Source organism: Euwallacea similis, chromosome 31 (assembly GCF_039881205.1).
Source record: "Euwallacea similis isolate ESF13 chromosome 31, ESF131.1, whole genome shotgun sequence".
NCBI classification, from domain to species: Eukaryota; Metazoa; Arthropoda; class Insecta; order Coleoptera; family Curculionidae; genus Euwallacea; species Euwallacea similis.
Window position 1 is genome coordinate 1,907,296 of NC_089639.1, and position 22,864 is coordinate 1,930,159.

Sequence of the window (22,864 nt, forward strand, 5' to 3'; positions counted from 1 at the left end):
AAATAACAAATAGTTCCTGGGACGAAATTTGCACAATAATCACATTTTCCATGTCGACTTTGCCTTAAAATTATCTAATCTAACGGCGAACGTATTATTTTGGGTTTCTTTAAACCTAGGGATAACGATACAACGTTACTTTCTATTGGAATACGACTGTATTTAATCGAAAAATACATAAAGCTTCCAGCTCAAATCACGAGCATTTCTGTTACAAGGAAATACACACGGTTGTAACAAAATACGTATTTCAATCAATTTACCCAGTCGCTCCCGATCTTCCAAGCTCCCTTTGGAAGCACATATTATGAGCAATTCGAGAACGACTTACCCTTGGTTCTAAGATTACTTGTAAATAAATCATCTGTATCGGTGATATTTCTGAACTTCAGGCATCATCATCACTCGACGTTCTGTTCGTTTGATGTAACTCTGCCATAACAAGTCCCTATAATTCTTGGCCGCAACCGTTGGATATTTAGCCTCTGTGATACCACGTCCAACAACCGCAACATCAGCCCCTTTTTTGCTATCGTTACATATTCTGGTGGGTCGCATCTCTGACCGGATGTGTCACCTGGTCACCTGAGTCGTCAACTTTTACCCCGGGGGTCAATCGTATCATCCCTGGCTGATCCAAAAATAACTGATTTTGACACACAATTCCTGCCACAAGATCAGGTAATTCCCCGGCAAGCTTGACGGTGGAACGGTGGTTTTTTCGTGTACGCTTCGATTATAAGGCCGTCCGACGGGCTTGTCTCAGCCAGAGGGAACACGCCCATTTCTATTGTGCTTTCACTGTCTTGAATTGCATCAAGAACGTCTTTTCCGAGTAGGGAACGTACTGTGTGACCAATCCTGCCCAAGAAGATATCTTGCAGAGGCCTTTGCCGTGTTGCCGAGCAACTGCGTTGCCAATATCGGCAAATTTCCGATCTTCAAACAGGATAAAATTATGACGTTCAGCTTTATCTTTTTCAAATGTTTGAGAAAATTTACATTAAATTTCTGGGGCGATATCTAGGTGAGTTTTTAAGACACGAACATGCGGTCCCACTTGTTCGGCTAAGTTTGAAGATTTTCTTCGTGTCGGTTAATAAATCCGCAGCCAAACACGGAGTTGTTTGTTTGGTAGACGTAATTTGAAATATCTTTGAGACAACAGGGTTTTCGGCCAAAAGCCCCCCCCCCCCCCCCCCCTCCGTCAAAAACGACACTTTTAATTTGTTGGGTGTTTTTGTCACGCTAGCCTCAGGCACTTCATTATCTTCAATGTAATGAGTCGCTGTCCGAACCATCGCTTCACCAATACGTTTGGTTCCATATATAACATTAAACTATCTGACCTAATGTCAGTTACTCGTGTATTGCAATCCCTTGATTTTTTAAGAGATGCCCTCATCCTTCTTCTCTGTTTAGAAACACAATGGCATCTTTACATTTTAATCCTGAAACAATACAATAGGACAATAAAGAACTTCCTTGAAGTATCCCGACGTTTATAATTTTGAATTTTTTTTAATAGTGTAAACTGATTCTTACCTTCATCCCGAAGATCCTTAACCATCTCCAATACACCGCTTTCAGAGGGTGACAACATCTTGAACAACGATACAACAATTCCCAGCATTAAAAACGCCTTCGATTAACTTTTTTGTCCCATAAGATTTCAGTTCTCGTCTCCTCATTACCATGGGAATGGACGTTTGTAAAGATATTGCTGTTGCTATAGGTAAGGCTGATGATATAGAACTGAACGTTATTATATCGACATACATTTCATTTATTCTCTCAACGAGTAAGTCTACCAGGGTGTTCTGGAAGAAACAGCGAAATTAACTAAGTCAAGGCTTTGTCCAAGTGCGCGTAAAAGTCCTATATAAAACAATGATTTTACGTACCATAATATACGGATAACTATATACAAATTATCACAAATGGGGGATCGAAAGCCCCCATTTCACTTTAAATTCGCCAAATTTAACAGCGTTGATTTTTAACAATTTTACTGCGAAAGTTTTCAGGTCTGGTTGATTGGTTGGACATGCGTACAGTTAAATGATTCAAGGCAAAAATATCGATGGAAAGTATCAGTTTCCACGATGAGGGCAAAATTCGAAATGAAGAAGAATTGAATTTTCCACGTTGGGTAAATCGAAAAGTGAGGTTAGGTTTTCCTGACTACTTCACGTGTTTCTCAAGCGATGTTGCCGCATTGTTGACATTACAAGACTTTCGAAGCTAGGCAACGTCGCGTACTGTGCGGCTCAACAAATTTTTCGTTTATTTAATCTACTTCTCGTAAGGATACAGGCGAGATTTGCCTCGTAAAAATAACAAATAGTTCCTGGGACGAAATTTGCACAATAATCACATTTTCCATGTCGACTTTGCCTTAAAATTATCTAATCTAACGGCGAACGTATTATTTTGGGTTTCTTTAAACCTAGGGATAACGATACAACGTTACTTTCTATTGGAATACGACTGTATTTAATCGAAAAATACATAAAGCTTCCAGCTCAAATCACGAGCATTTCTGTTACAAGGAAATACACACGGTTGTAACAAAATACGTATTTCAATCAATTTACCCAGTCGCTCCCGATCTTCCAAGCTCCCTTTGGAAGCACATATTATGAGCAATTCGAGAACGACTTACCCTTGGTTCTAAGATTACTTGTAAATAAATCATCTGTATCGGTGATATTTCTGAACTTCAGGCATCATCATCACTCGACGTTCTGTTCGTTTGATGTAACTCTGCCATAACAAGTCCCTATAATTCTTGGCCGCAACCGTTGGATATTTAGCCTCTGTGATACCACGTCCAACAACCGCAACATCAGCCCCTTTTTTGCTATCGTTACATATTCTGGTGGGTCGCATCTCTGACCGGATGTGTCACCTGGTCACCTGAGTCGTCAACTTTTACCCCGGGGGTCAATCGTATCATCCCTGGCTGATCCAAAAATAACTGATTTTGACACACAATTCCTGCCACAAGATCAGGTAATTCCCCGGCAAGCTTGACGGTGGAACGGTGGTTTTTTCGTGTACGCTTCGATTATAAGGCCGTCCGACGGGCTTGTCTCAGCCAGAGGGAACACGCCCATTTCTATTGTGCTTTCACTGTCTTGAATTGCATCAAGAACGTCTTTTCCGAGTAGGGAACGTACTGTGTGACCAATCCTGCCCAAGAAGATATCTTGCAGAGGCCTTTGCCGTGTTGCCGAGCAACTGCGTTGCCAATATCGGCAAATTTCCGATCTTCAAACAGGATAAAATTATGACGTTCAGCTTTATCTTTTTCAAATGTTTGAGAAAATTTACATTAAATTTCTGGGGCGATATCTAGGTGAGTTTTTAAGACACGAACATGCGGTCCCACTTGTTCGGCTAAGTTTGAAGATTTTCTTCGTGTCGGTTAATAAATCCGCAGCCAAACACGGAGTTGTTTGTTTGGTAGACGTAATTTGAAATATCTTTGAGACAACAGGGTTTTCGGCCAAAAGCCCCCCCCCCCCCCCCCCCCTCCGTCAAAAACGACACTTTTAATTTGTTGGGTGTTTTTGTCACGCTAGCCTCAGGCACTTCATTATCTTCAATGTAATGAGTCGCTGTCCGAACCATCGCTTCACCAATACGTTTGGTTCCATATATAACATTAAACTATCTGACCTAATGTCAGTTACTCGTGTATTGCAATCCCTTGATTTTTTAAGAGATGCCCTCATCCTTCTTCTCTGTTTAGAAACACAATGGCATCTTTACATTTTAATCCTGAAACAATACAATAGGACAATAAAGAACTTCCTTGAAGTATCCCGACGTTTATAATTTTGAATTTTTTTTAATAGTGTAAACTGATTCTTACCTTCATCCCGAAGATCCTTAACCATCTCCAATACACCGCTTTCAGAGGGTGACAACATCTTGAACAACGATACAACAATTCCCAGCATTAAAAACGCCTTCGATTAACTTTTTTGTCCCATAAGATTTCAGTTCTCGTCTCCTCATTACCATGGGAATGGACGTTTGTAAAGATATTGCTGTTGCTATAGGTAAGGCTGATGATATAGAACTGAACGTTATTATATCGACATACATTTCATTTATTCTCTCAACGAGTAAGTCTACCAGGGTGTTCTGGAAGAAACAGCGAAATTAACTAAGTCAAGGCTTTGTCCAAGTGCGCGTAAAAGTCCTATATAAAACAATGATTTTACGTACCATAATATACGGATAACTATATACAAATTATCACAAATGGGGGATCGAAAGCCCCCATTTCACTTTAAATTCGCCAAATTTAACAGCGTTGATTTTTAACAATTTTACTGCGAAAGTTTTCAGGTCTGGTTGATTGGTTGGACATGCGTACAGTTAAATGATTCAAGGCAAAAATATCGATGGAAAGTATCAGTTTCCACGATGAGGGCAAAATTCGAAATGAAGAAGAATTGAATTTTCCACGTTGGGTAAATCGAAAAGTGAGGTTAGGTTTTCCTGACTACTTCACGTGTTTCTCAAGCGATGTTGCCGCATTGTTGACATTACAAGACTTTCGAAGCTAGGCAACGTCGCGTACTGTGCGGCTCAACAAATTTTTCGTTTATTTAATCTACTTCTCGTAAGGATACAGGCGAGATTTGCCTCGTAAAAATAACAAATAGTTCCTGGGACGAAATTTGCACAATAATCACATTTTCCATGTCGACTTTGCCTTAAAATTATCTAATCTAACGGCGAACGTATTATTTTGGGTTTCTTTAAACCTAGGGATAACGATACAACGTTACTTTCTATTGGAATACGACTGTATTTAATCGAAAAATACATAAAGCTTCCAGCTCAAATCACGAGCATTTCTGTTACAAGGAAATACACACGGTTGTAACAAAATACGTATTTCAATCAATTTACCCAGTCGCTCCCGATCTTCCAAGCTCCCTTTGGAAGCACATATTATGAGCAATTCGAGAACGACTTACCCTTGGTTCTAAGATTACTTGTAAATAAATCATCTGTATCGGTGATATTTCTGAACTTCAGGCATCATCATCACTCGACGTTCTGTTCGTTTGATGTAACTCTGCCATAACAAGTCCCTATAATTCTTGGCCGCAACCGTTGGATATTTAGCCTCTGTGATACCACGTCCAACAACCGCAACATCAGCCCCTTTTTTGCTATCGTTACATATTCTGGTGGGTCGCATCTCTGACCGGATGTGTCACCTGGTCACCTGAGTCGTCAACTTTTACCCCGGGGGTCAATCGTATCATCCCTGGCTGATCCAAAAATAACTGATTTTGACACACAATTCCTGCCACAAGATCAGGTAATTCCCCGGCAAGCTTGACGGTGGAACGGTGGTTTTTTCGTGTACGCTTCGATTATAAGGCCGTCCGACGGGCTTGTCTCAGCCAGAGGGAACACGCCCATTTCTATTGTGCTTTCACTGTCTTGAATTGCATCAAGAACGTCTTTTCCGAGTAGGGAACGTACTGTGTGACCAATCCTGCCCAAGAAGATATCTTGCAGAGGCCTTTGCCGTGTTGCCGAGCAACTGCGTTGCCAATATCGGCAAATTTCCGATCTTCAAACAGGATAAAATTATGACGTTCAGCTTTATCTTTTTCAAATGTTTGAGAAAATTTACATTAAATTTCTGGGGCGATATCTAGGTGAGTTTTTAAGACACGAACATGCGGTCCCACTTGTTCGGCTAAGTTTGAAGATTTTCTTCGTGTCGGTTAATAAATCCGCAGCCAAACACGGAGTTGTTTGTTTGGTAGACGTAATTTGAAATATCTTTGAGACAACAGGGTTTTCGGCCAAAAGCCCCCCCCCCCCCCCCCCTCCGTCAAAAACGACACTTTTAATTTGTTGGGTGTTTTTGTCACGCTAGCCTCAGGCACTTCATTATCTTCAATGTAATGAGTCGCTGTCCGAACCATCGCTTCACCAATACGTTTGGTTCCATATATAACATTAAACTATCTGACCTAATGTCAGTTACTCGTGTATTGCAATCCCTTGATTTTTTAAGAGATGCCCTCATCCTTCTTCTCTGTTTAGAAACACAATGGCATCTTTACATTTTAATCCTGAAACAATACAATAGGACAATAAAGAACTTCCTTGAAGTATCCCGACGTTTATAATTTTGAATTTTTTTTAATAGTGTAAACTGATTCTTACCTTCATCCCGAAGATCCTTAACCATCTCCAATACACCGCTTTCAGAGGGTGACAACATCTTGAACAACGATACAACAATTCCCAGCATTAAAAACGCCTTCGATTAACTTTTTTGTCCCATAAGATTTCAGTTCTCGTCTCCTCATTACCATGGGAATGGACGTTTGTAAAGATATTGCTGTTGCTATAGGTAAGGCTGATGATATAGAACTGAACGTTATTATATCGACATACATTTCATTTATTCTCTCAACGAGTAAGTCTACCAGGGTGTTCTGGAAGAAACAGCGAAATTAACTAAGTCAAGGCTTTGTCCAAGTGCGCGTAAAAGTCCTATATAAAACAATGATTTTACGTACCATAATATACGGATAACTATATACAAATTATCACAAATGGGGGATCGAAAGCCCCCATTTCACTTTAAATTCGCCAAATTTAACAGCGTTGATTTTTAACAATTTTACTGCGAAAGTTTTCAGGTCTGGTTGATTGGTTGGACATGCGTACAGTTAAATGATTCAAGGCAAAAATATCGATGGAAAGTATCAGTTTCCACGATGAGGGCAAAATTCGAAATGAAGAAGAATTGAATTTTCCACGTTGGGTAAATCGAAAAGTGAGGTTAGGTTTTCCTGACTACTTCACGTGTTTCTCAAGCGATGTTGCCGCATTGTTGACATTACAAGACTTTCGAAGCTAGGCAACGTCGCGTACTGTGCGGCTCAACAAATTTTTCGTTTATTTAATCTACTTCTCGTAAGGATACAGGCGAGATTTGCCTCGTAAAAATAACAAATAGTTCCTGGGACGAAATTTGCACAATAATCACATTTTCCATGTCGACTTTGCCTTAAAATTATCTAATCTAACGGCGAACGTATTATTTTGGGTTTCTTTAAACCTAGGGATAACGATACAACGTTACTTTCTATTGGAATACGACTGTATTTAATCGAAAAATACATAAAGCTTCCAGCTCAAATCACGAGCATTTCTGTTACAAGGAAATACACACGGTTGTAACAAAATACGTATTTCAATCAATTTACCCAGTCGCTCCCGATCTTCCAAGCTCCCTTTGGAAGCACATATTATGAGCAATTCGAGAACGACTTACCCTTGGTTCTAAGATTACTTGTAAATAAATCATCTGTATCGGTGATATTTCTGAACTTCAGGCATCATCATCACTCGACGTTCTGTTCGTTTGATGTAACTCTGCCATAACAAGTCCCTATAATTCTTGGCCGCAACCGTTGGATATTTAGCCTCTGTGATACCACGTCCAACAACCGCAACATCAGCCCCTTTTTTGCTATCGTTACATATTCTGGTGGGTCGCATCTCTGACCGGATGTGTCACCTGGTCACCTGAGTCGTCAACTTTTACCCCGGGGGTCAATCGTATCATCCCTGGCTGATCCAAAAATAACTGATTTTGACACACAATTCCTGCCACAAGATCAGGTAATTCCCCGGCAAGCTTGACGGTGGAACGGTGGTTTTTTCGTGTACGCTTCGATTATAAGGCCGTCCGACGGGCTTGTCTCAGCCAGAGGGAACACGCCCATTTCTATTGTGCTTTCACTGTCTTGAATTGCATCAAGAACGTCTTTTCCGAGTAGGGAACGTACTGTGTGACCAATCCTGCCCAAGAAGATATCTTGCAGAGGCCTTTGCCGTGTTGCCGAGCAACTGCGTTGCCAATATCGGCAAATTTCCGATCTTCAAACAGGATAAAATTATGACGTTCAGCTTTATCTTTTTCAAATGTTTGAGAAAATTTACATTAAATTTCTGGGGCGATATCTAGGTGAGTTTTTAAGACACGAACATGCGGTCCCACTTGTTCGGCTAAGTTTGAAGATTTTCTTCGTGTCGGTTAATAAATCCGCAGCCAAACACGGAGTTGTTTGTTTGGTAGACGTAATTTGAAATATCTTTGAGACAACAGGGTTTTCGGCCAAAAGCCCCCCCCCCCCCCCCCCCGTCAAAAACGACACTTTTAATTTGTTGGGTGTTTTTGTCACGCTAGCCTCAGGCACTTCATTATCTTCAATGTAATGAGTCGCTGTCCGAACCATCGCTTCACCAATACGTTTGGTTCCATATATAACATTAAACTATCTGACCTAATGTCAGTTACTCGTGTATTGCAATCCCTTGATTTTTTAAGAGATGCCCTCATCGTTCTTCTCTGTTTAGAAACACAATGGCATCTTTACATTTTAATCCTGAAACAATACAATAGGACAATAAAGAACTTCCTTGAAGTATCCCGACGTTTATAATTTTGAATTTTTTTTAATAGTGTAAACTGATTCTTACCTTCATCCCGAAGATCCTTAACCATCTCCAATACACCGCTTTCAGAGGGTGACAACATCTTGAACAACGATACAACAATTCCCAGCATTAAAAACGCCTTCGATTAACTTTTTTGTCCCATAAGATTTCAGTTCTCGTCTCCTCATTACCATGGGAATGGACGTTTGTAAAGATATTGCTGTTGCTATAGGTAAGGCTGATGATATATAACTGAACGTTATTATATCGACATACATTTCATTTATTCTCTCAACGAGTAAGTCTACCAGGGTGTTCTGGAAGAAACAGCGAAATTAACTAAGTCAAGGCTTTGTCCAAGTGCGCGTAAAAGTCCTATATAAAACAATGATTTTACGTACCATAATATCCGGATAACTATATACAAATTATCACAAATGGGGGATCGAAAGCCCCCATTTCACTTTAAATTCGCCAAATTTAACAGCGTTGATTTTTAACAATTTTACTGCGAAAGTTTTCAGGTCTGGTTGATTGGTTGGACATGCGTACAGTTAAATGATTCAAGGCAAAAATATCGATGGAAAGTATCAGTTTCCACGATGAGGGCAAAATTCGAAATGAAGAAGAATTGAATTTTCCACGTTGGGTAAATCGAAAAGTGAGGTTAGGTTTTCCTGACTACTTCACGTGTTTCTCAAGCGATGTTGCCGCATTGTTGACATTACAAGACTTTCGAAGCTAGGCAACGTCGCGTACTGTGCGGCTCAACAAATTTTTCGTTTATTTAATCTACTTCTCGTAAGGATACAGGCGAGATTTGCCTCGTAAAAATAACAAATAGTTCCTGGGACGAAATTTGCACAATAATCACATTTTCCATGTCGACTTTGCCTTAAAATTATCTAATCTAACGGCGAACGTATTATTTTGGGTTTCTTTAAACCTAGGGATAACGATACAACGTTACTTTCTATTGGAATACGACTGTATTTAATCGAAAAATACATAAAGCTTCCAGCTCAAATCACGAGCATTTCTGTTACAAGGAAATACACACGGTTGTAACAAAATACGTATTTCAATCAATTTACCCAGTCGCTCCCGATCTTCCAAGCTCCCTTTGGAAGCACATATTATGAGCAATTCGAGAACGACTTACCCTTGGTTCTAAGATTACTTGTAAATAAATCATCTGTATCGGTGATATTTCTGAACTTCAGGCATCATCATCACTCGACGTTCTGTTCGTTTGATGTAACTCTGCCATAACAAGTCCCTATAATTCTTGGCCGCAACCGTTGGATATTTAGCCTCTGTGATACCACGTCCAACAACCGCAACATCAGCCCCTTTTTTGCTATCGTTACATATTCTGGTGGGTCGCATCTCTGACCGGATGTGTCACCTGGTCACCTGAGTCGTCAACTTTTACCCCGGGGGTCAATCGTATCATCCCTGGCTGATCCAAAAATAACTGATTTTGACACACAATTCCTGCCACAAGATCAGGTAATTCCCCGGCAAGCTTGACGGTGGAACGGTGGTTTTTTCGTGTACGCTTCGATTATAAGGCCGTCCGACGGGCTTGTCTCAGCCAGAGGGAACACGCCCATTTCTATTGTGCTTTCACTGTCTTGAATTGCATCAAGAACGTCTTTTCCGAGTAGGGAACGTACTGTGTGACCAATCCTGCCCAAGAAGATATCTTGCAGAGGCCTTTGCCGTGTTGCCGAGCAACTGCGTTGCCAATATCGGCAAATTTCCGATCTTCAAACAGGATAAAATTATGACGTTCAGCTTTATCTTTTTCAAATGTTTGAGAAAATTTACATTAAATTTCTGGGGCGATATCTAGGTGAGTTTTTAAGACACGAACATGCGGTCCCACTTGTTCGGCTAAGTTTGAAGATTTTCTTCGTGTCGGTTAATAAATCCGCAGCCAAACACGGAGTTGTTTGTTTGGTAGACGTAATTTGAAATATCTTTGAGACAACAGGGTTTTCGGCCAAAAGCCCCCCCCCCCCCCCCCCCGTCAAAAACGACACTTTTAATTTGTTGGGTGTTTTTGTCACGCTAGCCTCAGGCACTTCATTATCTTCAATGTAATGAGTCGCTGTCCGAACCATCGCTTCACCAATACGTTTGGTTCCATATATAACATTAAACTATCTGACCTAATGTCAGTTACTCGTGTATTGCAATCCCTTGATTTTTTAAGAGATGCCCTCATCGTTCTTCTCTGTTTAGAAACACAATGGCATCTTTACATTTTAATCCTGAAACAATACAATAGGACAATAAAGAACTTCCTTGAAGTATCCCGACGTTTATAATTTTGAATTTTTTTTAATAGTGTAAACTGATTCTTACCTTCATCCCGAAGATCCTTAACCATCTCCAATACACCGCTTTCAGAGGGTGACAACATCTTGAACAACGATACAACAATTCCCAGCATTAAAAACGCCTTCGATTAACTTTTTTGTCCCATAAGATTTCAGTTCTCGTCTCCTCATTACCATGGGAATGGACGTTTGTAAAGATATTGCTGTTGCTATAGGTAAGGCTGATGATATATAACTGAACGTTATTATATCGACATACATTTCATTTATTCTCTCAACGAGTAAGTCTACCAGGGTGTTCTGGAAGAAACAGCGAAATTAACTAAGTCAAGGCTTTGTCCAAGTGCGCGTAAAAGTCCTATATAAAACAATGATTTTACGTACCATAATATCCGGATAACTATATACAAATTATCACAAATGGGGGATCGAAAGCCCCCATTTCACTTTAAATTCGCCAAATTTAACAGCGTTGATTTTTAACAATTTTACTGCGAAAGTTTTCAGGTCTGGTTGATTGGTTGGACATGCGTACAGTTAAATGATTCAAGGCAAAAATATCGATGGAAAGTATCAGTTTCCACGATGAGGGCAAAATTCGAAATGAAGAAGAATTGAATTTTCCACGTTGGGTAAATCGAAAAGTGAGGTTAGGTTTTCCTGACTACTTCACGTGTTTCTCAAGCGATGTTGCCGCATTGTTGACATTACAAGACTTTCGAAGCTAGGCAACGTCGCGTACTGTGCGGCTCAACAAATTTTTCGTTTATTTAATCTACTTCTCGTAAGGATACAGGCGAGATTTGCCTCGTAAAAATAACAAATAGTTCCTGGGACGAAATTTGCACAATAATCACATTTTCCATGTCGACTTTGCCTTAAAATTATCTAATCTAACGGCGAACGTATTATTTTGGGTTTCTTTAAACCTAGGGATAACGATACAACGTTACTTTCTATTGGAATACGACTGTATTTAATCGAAAAATACATAAAGCTTCCAGCTCAAATCACGAGCATTTCTGTTACAAGGAAATACACACGGTTGTAACAAAATACGTATTTCAATCAATTTACCCAGTCGCTCCCGATCTTCCAAGCTCCCTTTGGAAGCACATATTATGAGCAATTCGAGAACGACTTACCCTTGGTTCTAAGATTACTTGTAAATAAATCATCTGTATCGGTGATATTTCTGAACTTCAGGCATCATCATCACTCGACGTTCTGTTCGTTTGATGTAACTCTGCCATAACAAGTCCCTATAATTCTTGGCCGCAACCGTTGGATATTTAGCCTCTGTGATACCACGTCCAACAACCGCAACATCAGCCCCTTTTTTGCTATCGTTACATATTCTGGTGGGTCGCATCTCTGACCGGATGTGTCACCTGGTCACCTGAGTCGTCAACTTTTACCCCGGGGGTCAATCGTATCATCCCTGGCTGATCCAAAAATAACTGATTTTGACACACAATTCCTGCCACAAGATCAGGTAATTCCCCGGCAAGCTTGACGGTGGAACGGTGGTTTTTTCGTGTACGCTTCGATTATAAGGCCGTCCGACGGGCTTGTCTCAGCCAGAGGGAACACGCCCATTTCTATTGTGCTTTCACTGTCTTGAATTGCATCAAGAACGTCTTTTCCGAGTAGGGAACGTACTGTGTGACCAATCCTGCCCAAGAAGATATCTTGCAGAGGCCTTTGCCGTGTTGCCGAGCAACTGCGTTGCCAATATCGGCAAATTTCCGATCTTCAAACAGGATAAAATTATGACGTTCAGCTTTATCTTTTTCAAATGTTTGAGAAAATTTACATTAAATTTCTGGGGCGATATCTAGGTGAGTTTTTAAGACACGAACATGCGGTCCCACTTGTTCGGCTAAGTTTGAAGATTTTCTTCGTGTCGGTTAATAAATCCGCAGCCAAACACGGAGTTGTTTGTTTGGTAGACGTAATTTGAAATATCTTTGAGACAACAGGGTTTTCGGCCAAAAGCCCCCCCCCCCCCCCCTCCGTCAAAAACGACACTTTTAATTTGTTGGGTGTTTTTGTCACGCTAGCCTCAGGCACTTCATTATCTTCAATGTAATGAGTCGCTGTCCGAACCATCGCTTCACCAATACGTTTGGTTCCATATATAACATTAAACTATCTGACCTAATGTCAGTTACTCGTGTATTGCAATCCCTTGATTTTTTAAGAGATGCCCTCATCGTTCTTCTCTGTTTAGAAACACAATGGCATCTTTACATTTTAATCCTGAAACAATACAATAGGACAATAAAGAACTTCCTTGAAGTATCCCGACGTTTATAATTTTGAATTTTTTTTAATAGTGTAAACTGATTCTTACCTTCATCCCGAAGATCCTTAACCATCTCCAATACACCGCTTTCAGAGGGTGACAACATCTTGAACAACGATACAACAATTCCCAGCATTAAAAACGCCTTCGATTAACTTTTTTGTCCCATAAGATTTCAGTTCTCGTCTCCTCATTACCATGGGAATGGACGTTTGTAAAGATATTGCTGTTGCTATAGGTAAGGCTGATGATATATAACTGAACGTTATTATATCGACATACATTTCATTTATTCTCTCAACGAGTAAGTCTACCAGGGTGTTCTGGAAGAAACAGCGAAATTAACTAAGTCAAGGCTTTGTCCAAGTGCGCGTAAAAGTCCTATATAAAACAATGATTTTACGTACCATAATATCCGGATAACTATATACAAATTATCACAAATGGGGGATCGAAAGCCCCCATTTCACTTTAAATTCGCCAAATTTAACAGCGTTGATTTTTAACAATTTTACTGCGAAAGTTTTCAGGTCTGGTTGATTGGTTGGACATGCGTACAGTTAAATGATTCAAGGCAAAAATATCGATGGAAAGTATCAGTTTCCACGATGAGGGCAAAATTCGAAATGAAGAAGAATTGAATTTTCCACGTTGGGTAAATCGAAAAGTGAGGTTAGGTTTTCCTGACTACTTCACGTGTTTCTCAAGCGATGTTGCCGCATTGTTGACATTACAAGACTTTCGAAGCTAGGCAACGTCGCGTACTGTGCGGCTCAACAAATTTTTCGTTTATTTAATCTACTTCTCGTAAGGATACAGGCGAGATTTGCCTCGTAAAAATAACAAATAGTTCCTGGGACGAAATTTGCACAATAATCACATTTTCCATGTCGACTTTGCCTTAAAATTATCTAATCTAACGGCGAACGTATTATTTTGGGTTTCTTTAAACCTAGGGATAACGATACAACGTTACTTTCTATTGGAATACGACTGTATTTAATCGAAAAATACATAAAGCTTCCAGCTCAAATCACGAGCATTTCTGTTACAAGGAAATACACACGGTTGTAACAAAATACGTATTTCAATCAATTTACCCAGTGGCTCCCGATCTTCCAAGCTCCCTTTGGAAGCACATATTATGAGCAATTCGAGAACGACTTACCCTTGGTTCTAAGATTACTTGTAAATAAATCATCTGTATCGGTGATATTTCTGAACTTCAGGCATCATCATCACTCGACGTTCTGTTCGTTTGATGTAACTCTGCCATAACAAGTCCCTATAATTCTTGGCCGCAACCGTTGGATATTTAGCCTCTGTGATACCACGTCCAACAACCGCAACATCAGCCCCTTTTTTGCTATCGTTACATATTCTGGTGGGTCGCATCTCTGACCGGATGTGTCACCTGGTCACCTGAGTCGTCAACTTTTACCCCGGGGGTCAATCGTATCATCCCTGGCTGATCCAAAAATAACTGATTTTGACACACAATTCCTGCCACAAGATCAGGTAATTCCCCGGCAAGCTTGACGGTGGAACGGTGGTTTTTTCGTGTACGCTTCGATTATAAGGCCGTCCGACGGGCTTGTCTCAGCCAGAGGGAACACGCCCATTTCTATTGTGCTTTCACTGTCTTGAATTGCATCAAGAACGTCTTTTCCGAGTAGGGAACGTACTGTGTGACCAATCCTGCCCAAGAAGATATCTTGCAGAGGCCTTTGCCGTGTTGCCGAGCAACTGCGTTGCCAATATCGGCAAATTTCCGATCTTCAAACAGGATAAAATTATGACGTTCAGCTTTATCTTTTTCAAATGTTTGAGAAAATTTACATTAAATTTCTGGGGCGATATCTAGGTGAGTTTTTAAGACACGAACATGCGGTCCCACTTGTTCGGCTAAGTTTGAAGATTTTCTTCGTGTCGGTTAATAAATCCGCAGCCAAACACGGAGTTGTTTGTTTGGTAGACGTAATTTGAAATATCTTTGAGACAACAGGGTTTTCGGCCAAAAGCCCCCCCCCCCCCCCCCCCTCCGTCAAAAACGACACTTTTAATTTGTTGGGTGTTTTTGTCACGCTAGCCTCAGGCACTTCATTATCTTCAATGTAATGAGTCGCTGTCCGAACCATCGCTTCACCAATACGTTTGGTTCCATATATAACATTAAACTATCTGACCTAATGTCAGTTACTCGTGTATTGCAATCCCTTGATTTTTTAAGAGATGCCCTCATCGTTCTTCTCTGTTTAGAAACACAATGGCATCTTTACATTTTAATCCTGAAACAATACAATAGGACAATAAAGAACTTCCTTGAAGTATCCCGACGTTTATAATTTTGAATTTTTTTTAATAGTGTAAACTGATTCTTACCTTCATCCCGAAGATCCTTAACCATCTCCAATACACCGCTTTCAGAGGGTGACAACATCTTGAACAACGATACAACAATTCCCAGCATTAAAAACGCCTTCGATTAACTTTTTTGTCCCATAAGATTTCAGTTCTCGTCTCCTCATTACCATGGGAATGGACGTTTGTAAAGATATTGCTGTTGCTATAGGTAAGGCTGATGATATATAACTGAACGTTATTATATCGACATACATTTCATTTATTCTCTCAACGAGTAAGTCTACCAGGGTGTTCTGGAAGAAACAGCGAAATTAACTAAGTCAAGGCTTTGTCCAAGTGCGCGTAAAAGTCCTATATAAAACAATGATTTTACGTACCATAATATCCGGATAACTATATACAAATTATCACAAATGGGGGATCGAAAGCCCCCATTTCACTTTAAATTCGCCAAATTTAACAGCGTTGATTTTTAACAATTTTACTGCGAAAGTTTTCAGGTCTGGTTGATTGGTTGGACATGCGTACAGTTAAATGATTCAAGGCAAAAATATCGATGGAAAGTATCAGTTTCCACGATGAGGGCAAAATTCGAAATGAAGAAGAATTGAATTTTCCACGTTGGGTAAATCGAAAAGTGAGGTTAGGTTTTCCTGACTACTTCACGTGTTTCTCAAGCGATGTTGCCGCATTGTTGACATTACAAGACTTTCGAAGCTAGGCAACGTCGCGTACTGTGCGGCTCAACAAATTTTTCGTTTATTTAATCTACTTCTCGTAAGGATACAGGCGAGATTTGCCTCGTAAAAATAACAAATAGTTCCTGGGACGAAATTTGCACAATAATCACATTTTCCATGTCGACTTTGCCTTAAAATTATCTAATCTAACGGCGAACGTATTATTTTGGGTTTCTTTAAACCTAGGGATAACGATACAACGTTACTTTCTATTGGAATACGACTGTATTTAATCGAAAAATACATAAAGCTTCCAGCTCAAATCACGAGCATTTCTGTTACAAGGAAATACACACGGTTGTAACAAAATACGTATTTCAATCAATTTACCCAGTCGCTCCCGATCTTCCAAGCTCCCTTTGGAAGCACATATTATGAGCAATTCGAGAACGACTTACCCTTGGTTCTAAGATTACTTGTAAATAAATCATCTGTATCGGTGATATTTCTGAACTTCAGGCATCATCATCACTCGACGTTCTGTTCGTTTGATGTAACTCTGCCATAACAAGTCCCTATAATTCTTGGCCGCAACCGTTGGATATTTAGCCTCTGTGATACCACGTCCAACAACCGCAACATCAGCCCCTTTTTTGCTATCGTTACATATTCTGGTGGGTCGCATCTCTGACCGGATGTGTCACCTGGTCACCTGAGTCGTCAACTTTTACCCCGGGGGTCAATCGTATCATCCCTGGCTGATCCAAAAATAACTGATTTTGACACACAATTCCTGCCACAAGATCAGGTAATTCCCCGGCAAGCTTGACGGTGGAACGGTGGTTTTTTCGTGTACGCTTCGATTATAAGGCCGTCCGACGGGCTTGTCTCAGCCAGAGGGAACACGCCCATTTCTATTGTGCTTTCACTGTCTTGAATTGCATCAAGAACGTCTTTTCCGAGTAGGGAACGTACTGTGTGACCAATCCTGCCCAAGAAGATATCTTGCAGAGGCCTTTGCCGTGTTGCCGAGCAACTGCGTTGCCAATATCGGCAAATTTCCGATCTTCAAACAGGATAAAATTATGACGTTCAGCTTTATCTTTTTCAAATGTTTGAGAAAATTTACATTAAATTTCTGGGGCGATATCTAGGTGAGTTTTTAAGACACGAACATGCGGTCCCACTTGTTCGGCTAAGTTTGAAGATTTTCTTCGTGTCGGTTAATAAATCCGCAGCCAAACACGGAGTTGTTTGTTTGGTAGACGTAATTTGAAATATCTTTGAGACAACAGGGTTTTCGGCCAAAAGCCCCCCCCCCCCCCCCCCCTCCGTCAAAAACGACACTTTTAATTTGTTGGGTGTTTTTGTCACGCTAGCCTCAGGCACTTCATTATCTTCAATGTAATGAGTCGCTGTCCGAACCATCGCTTCACCAATACGTTTGGTTCCATATATAACATTAAACTATCTGACCTAATGTCAGTTACTCGTGTATTGCAATCCCTTGATTTTTTAAGAGATGCCCTCATCCTTCTTCTCTGTTTAGAAACACAATGGCATCTTTACATTTTAATCCTGAAACAATACAATAGGACAATAAAGAACTTCCTTGAAGTATCCCGACGTTTATAATTTTGAATTTTTTTTAATAGTGTAAACTGATTCTTACCTTCATCCCGAAGATCCTTAACCATCTCCAATACACCGCTTTCAGAGGGTGACAACATCTTGAACAACGATACAACAATTCCCAGCATTAAAAACGCCTTCGATTAACTTTTTTGTCCCATAAGATTTCAGTTCTCGTCTCCTCATTACCATGGGAATGGACGTTTGTAAAGATATTGCTGTTGCTATAGGTAAGGCTGATGATATAGAACTGAACGTTATTATATCGACATACATTTCATTTATTCTCTCAACGAGTAAGTCTACCAGGGTGTTCTGGAAGAAACAGCGAAATTAACTAAGTCAAGGCTTTGTCCAAGTGCGCGTAAAAGTCCTATATAAAACAATGATTTTACGTACCATAATATCCGGATAACTATATACAAATTATCACAAATGGGGGATCGAAAGCCCCCATTTCACTTTAAATTCGCCAAATTTAACAGCGTTGATTTTTAACAATTTTACTGCGAAAGTTTTCAGGTCTGGTTGATTGGTTGGACATGCGTACAGTTAAATGATTCAAGGCAAAAATATCGATGGAAAGTATCAGTTTCCACGATGAGGGCAAAATTCGAAATGAAGAAGAATTGAATTTTCCACGTTGGGTAAATCGAAAAGTGAGGTTAGGTTTTCCTGACTACTTCACGTGTTTCTCAAGCGATGTTGCCGCATTGTTGACATTACAAGACTTTCGAAGCTAGGCAACGTCGCGTACTGTGCGGCTCAACAAATTTTTCGTTTATTTAATCTACTTCTCGTAAGGATACAGGCGAGATTTGCCTCGTAAAAATAACAAATAGTTCCTGGGACGAAATTTGCACAATAATCACATTTTCCATGTCGACTTTGCCTTAAAATTATCTAATCTAACGGCGAACGTATTATTTTGGGTTTCTTTAAACCTAGGGATAACGATACAACGTTACTTTCTATTGGAATACGACTGTATTTAATCGAAAAATACATAAAGCTTCCAGCTCAAATCACGAGCATTTCTGTTACAAGGAAATACACACGGTTGTAACAAAATACGTATTTCAATCAATTTACCCAGTGGCTCCCGATCTTCCAAGCTCCCTTTGGAAGCACATATTATGAGCAATTCGAGAACGACTTACCCTTGGTTCTAAGATTACTTGTAAATAAATCATCTGTATCGGTGATATTTCTGAACTTCAGGCATCATCATCACTCGACGTTCTGTTCGTTTGATGTAACTCTGCCATAACAAGTCCCTATAATTCTTGGCCGCAACCGTTGGATATTTAGCCTCTGTGATACCACGTCCAACAACCGCAACATCAGCCCCTTTTTTGCTATCGTTACATATTCTGGTGGGTCGCATCTCTGACCGGATGTGTCACCTGGTCACCTGAGTCGTCAACTTTTACCCCGGGGGTCAATCGTATCATCCCTGGCTGATCCAAAAATAACTGATTTTGACACACAATTCCTGCCACAAGATCAGGTAATTCCCCGGCAAGCTTGACGGTGGAACGGTGGTTTTTTCGTGTACGCTTCGATTATAAGGCCGTCCGACGGGCTTGTCTCAGCCAGAGGGAACACGCCCATTTCTATTGTGCTTTCACTGTCTTGAATTGCATCAAGAACGTCTTTTCCGAGTAGGGAACGTACTGTGTGACCAATCCTGCCCAAGAAGATATCTTGCAGAGGCCTTTGCCGTGTTGCCGAGCAACTGCGTTGCCAATATCGGCAAATTTCCGATCTTCAAACAGGATAAAATTATGACGTTCAGCTTTATCTTTTTCAAATGTTTGAGAAAATTTACATTAAATTTCTGGGGCGATATCTAGGTGAGTTTTTAAGACACGAACATGCGGTCCCACTTGTTCGGCTAAGTTTGAAGATTTTCTTCGTGTCGGTTAATAAATCCGCAGCCAAACACGGAGTTGTTTGTTTGGTAGACGTAATTTGAAATATCTTTGAGACAACAGGGTTTTCGGCCAAAAGCCCCCCCCCCCCCCCCCCCTCCGTCAAAAACGACACTTTTAATTTGTTGGGTGTTTTTGTCACGCTAGCCTCAGGCACTTCATTATCTTCAATGTAATGAGTCGCTGTCCGAACCATCGCTTCACCAATACGTTTGGTTCCATATATAACATTAAACTATCTGACCTAATGTCAGTTACTCGTGTATTGCAATCCCTTGATTTTTTAAGAGATGCCCTCATCCTTCTTCTCTGTTTAGAAACACAATGGCATCTTTACATTTTAATCCTGAAACAATACAATAGGACAATAAAGAACTTCCTTGAAGTATCCCGACGTTTATAATTTTGAATTTTTTTTAATAGTGTAAACTGATTCTTACCTTCATCCCGAAGATCCTTAACCATCTCCAATACACCGCTTTCAGAGGGTGACAACATCTTGAACAACGATACAACAATTCCCAGCATTAAAAACGCCTTCGATTAACTTTTTTGTCCCATAAGATTTCAGTTCTCGTCTCCTCATTACCATGGGAATGGACGTTTGTAAAGATATTGCTGTTGCTATAGGTAAGGCTGATGATATAGAACTGAACGTTATTATATCGACATACATTTCATTTATTCTCTCAACGAGTAAGTCTACCAGGGTGTTCTGGAAGAAACAGCGAAATTAACTAAGTCAAGGCTTTGTCCAAGTGCGCGTAAAAGTCCTATATAAAACAATGATTTTACGTACCATAATATCCGGATAACTATATACAAATTATCACAAATGGGGGATCGAAAGCCCCCATTTCACTTTAAATTCGCCAAATTTAACAGCGTTGATTTTTAACAATTTTACTGCGAAAGTTTTCAGGTCTGGTTGATTGGTTGGACATGCGTACAGTTAAATGATTCAAGGCAAAAATATCGATGGAAAGTATCAGTTTCCACGATGAGGGCAAAATTCGAAATGAAGAAGAATTGAATTTTCCACGTTGGGTAAATCGAAAAGTGAGGTTAGGTTTTCCTGACTACTTCACGTGTTTCTCAAGCGATGTTGCCGCATTGTTGACATTACAAGACTTTCGAAGCTAGGCAACGTCGCGTACTGTGCGGCTCAACAAATTTTTCGTTTATTTAATCTACTTCTCGTAAGGATACAGGCGAGATTTGCCTCGTAAAAATAACAAATAGTTCCTGGGACGAAATTTGCACAATAATCACATTTTCCATGTCGACTTTGCCTTAAAATTATCTAATCTAACGGCGAACGTATTATTTTGGGTTTCTTTAAACCTAGGGATAACGATACAACGTTACTTTCTATTGGAATACGACTGTATTTAATCGAAAAATACATAAAGCTTCCAGCTCAAATCACGAGCATTTCTGTTACAAGGAAATACACACGGTTGTAACAAAATACGTATTTCAATCAATTTACCCAGTGGCTCCCGATCTTCCAAGCTCCCTTTGGAAGCACATATTATGAGCAATTCGAGAACGACTTACCCTTGGTTCTAAGATTACTTGTAAATAAATCATCTGTATCGGTGATATTTCTGAACTTCAGGCATCATCATCACTCGACGTTCTGTTCGTTTGATGTAACTCTGCCATAACAAGTCCCTATAATTCTTGGCCGCAACCGTTGGATATTTAGCCTCTGTGATACCACGTCCAACAACCGCAACATCAGCCCCTTTTTTGCTATCGTTACATATTCTGGTGGGTCGCATCTCTGACCGGATGTGTCACCTGGTCACCTGAGTCGTCAACTTTTACCCCGGGGGTCAATCGTATCATCCCTGGCTGATCCAAAAATAACTGATTTTGACACACAATTCCTGCCACAAGATCAGGTAATTCCCCGGCAAGCTTGACGGTGGAACGGTGGTTTTTTCGTGTACGCTTCGATTATAAGGCCGTCCGACGGGCTTGTCTCAGCCAGAGGGAACACGCCCATTTCTATTGTGCTTTCACTGTCTTGAATTGCATCAAGAACGTCTTTTCCGAGTAGGGAACGTACTGTGTGACCAATCCTGCCCAAGAAGATATCTTGCAGAGGCCTTTGCCGTGTTGCCGAGCAACTGCGTTGCCAATATCGGCAAATTTCCGATCTTCAAACAGGATAAAATTATGACGTTCAGCTTTATCTTTTTCAAATGTTTGAGAAAATTTACATTAAATTTCTGGGGCGATATCTAGGTGAGTTTTTAAGACACGAACATGCGGTCCCACTTGTTCGGCTAAGTTTGAAGATTTTCTTCGTGTCGGTTAATAAATCCGCAGCCAAACACGGAGTTGTTTGTTTGGTAGACGTAATTTGAAATATCTTTGAGACAACAGGGTTTTCGGCCAAAAGCCCCCCCCCCCCCCTCCGTCAAAAACGACACTTTTAATTTGTTGGGTGTTTTTGTCACGCTAGCCTCAGGCACTTCATTATCTTCAATGTAATGAGTCGCTGTCCGAACCATCGCTTCACCAATACGTTTGGTTCCATATATAACATTAAACTATCTGACCTAATGTCAGTTACTCGTGTATTGCAATCCCTTGATTTTTTAAGAGATGCCCTCATCCTTCTTCTCTGTTTAGAAACACAATGGCATCTTTACATTTTAATCCTGAAACAATACAATAGGACAATAAAGAACTTCCTTGAAGTATCCCGACGTTTATAATTTTGAATTTTTTTTAATAGTGTAAACTGATTCTTACCTTCATCCCGAAGATCCTTAACCATCTCCAATACACCGCTTTCAGAGGGTGACAACATCTTGAACAACGATACAACAATTCCCAGCATTAAAAACGCCTTCGATTAACTTTTTTGTCCCATAAGATTTCAGTTCTCGTCTCCTCATTACCATGGGAATGGACGTTTGTAAAGATATTGCTGTTGCTATAGGTAAGGCTGATGATATAGAACTGAACGTTATTATATCGACATACATTTCATTTATTCTCTCAACGAGTAAGTCTACCAGGGTGTTCTGGAAGAAACAGCGAAATTAACTAAGTCAAGGCTTTGTCCAAGTGCGCGTA

The 22,864-nt window shown here is 40.2% G+C and overlaps 10 pseudogenes; all 10 read right to left on the bottom strand.

The window, feature by feature from the left end:
- Nucleotides 1–307: 307 nt before the first annotated feature.
- Nucleotides 308–1,301, bottom strand: LOC136417930 (uridine 5'-monophosphate synthase-like; annotated as a pseudogene).
- Nucleotides 1,302–2,641: 1,340 nt separating this feature from the next.
- Nucleotides 2,642–3,662, bottom strand: LOC136417931 (uridine 5'-monophosphate synthase-like; annotated as a pseudogene).
- Nucleotides 3,663–4,976: 1,314 nt separating this feature from the next.
- Nucleotides 4,977–6,271, bottom strand: LOC136417932 (uridine 5'-monophosphate synthase-like; annotated as a pseudogene).
- A 1,038-nt stretch (nt 6,272–7,309) lies between these two features.
- Nucleotides 7,310–8,300, bottom strand: LOC136417933 (uridine 5'-monophosphate synthase-like; annotated as a pseudogene).
- Nucleotides 8,301–9,640: 1,340 nt separating this feature from the next.
- Nucleotides 9,641–10,631, bottom strand: LOC136417934 (uridine 5'-monophosphate synthase-like; annotated as a pseudogene).
- Nucleotides 10,632–11,971: 1,340 nt separating this feature from the next.
- LOC136417935 (uridine 5'-monophosphate synthase-like) lies at nt 11,972–12,962 on the bottom strand (annotated as a pseudogene).
- Nucleotides 12,963–14,337: 1,375 nt separating this feature from the next.
- Nucleotides 14,338–15,296, bottom strand: LOC136417936 (uridine 5'-monophosphate synthase-like; annotated as a pseudogene).
- A 1,340-nt stretch (nt 15,297–16,636) lies between these two features.
- On the bottom strand, nt 16,637–17,630 carry LOC136417937 (uridine 5'-monophosphate synthase-like; annotated as a pseudogene).
- Nucleotides 17,631–19,005: 1,375 nt separating this feature from the next.
- On the bottom strand, nt 19,006–19,964 carry LOC136417938 (uridine 5'-monophosphate synthase-like; annotated as a pseudogene).
- A 1,375-nt stretch (nt 19,965–21,339) lies between these two features.
- On the bottom strand, nt 21,340–22,319 carry LOC136417939 (uridine 5'-monophosphate synthase-like; annotated as a pseudogene).
- Between the last annotated feature and the right edge of the window lie 545 nt (nt 22,320–22,864).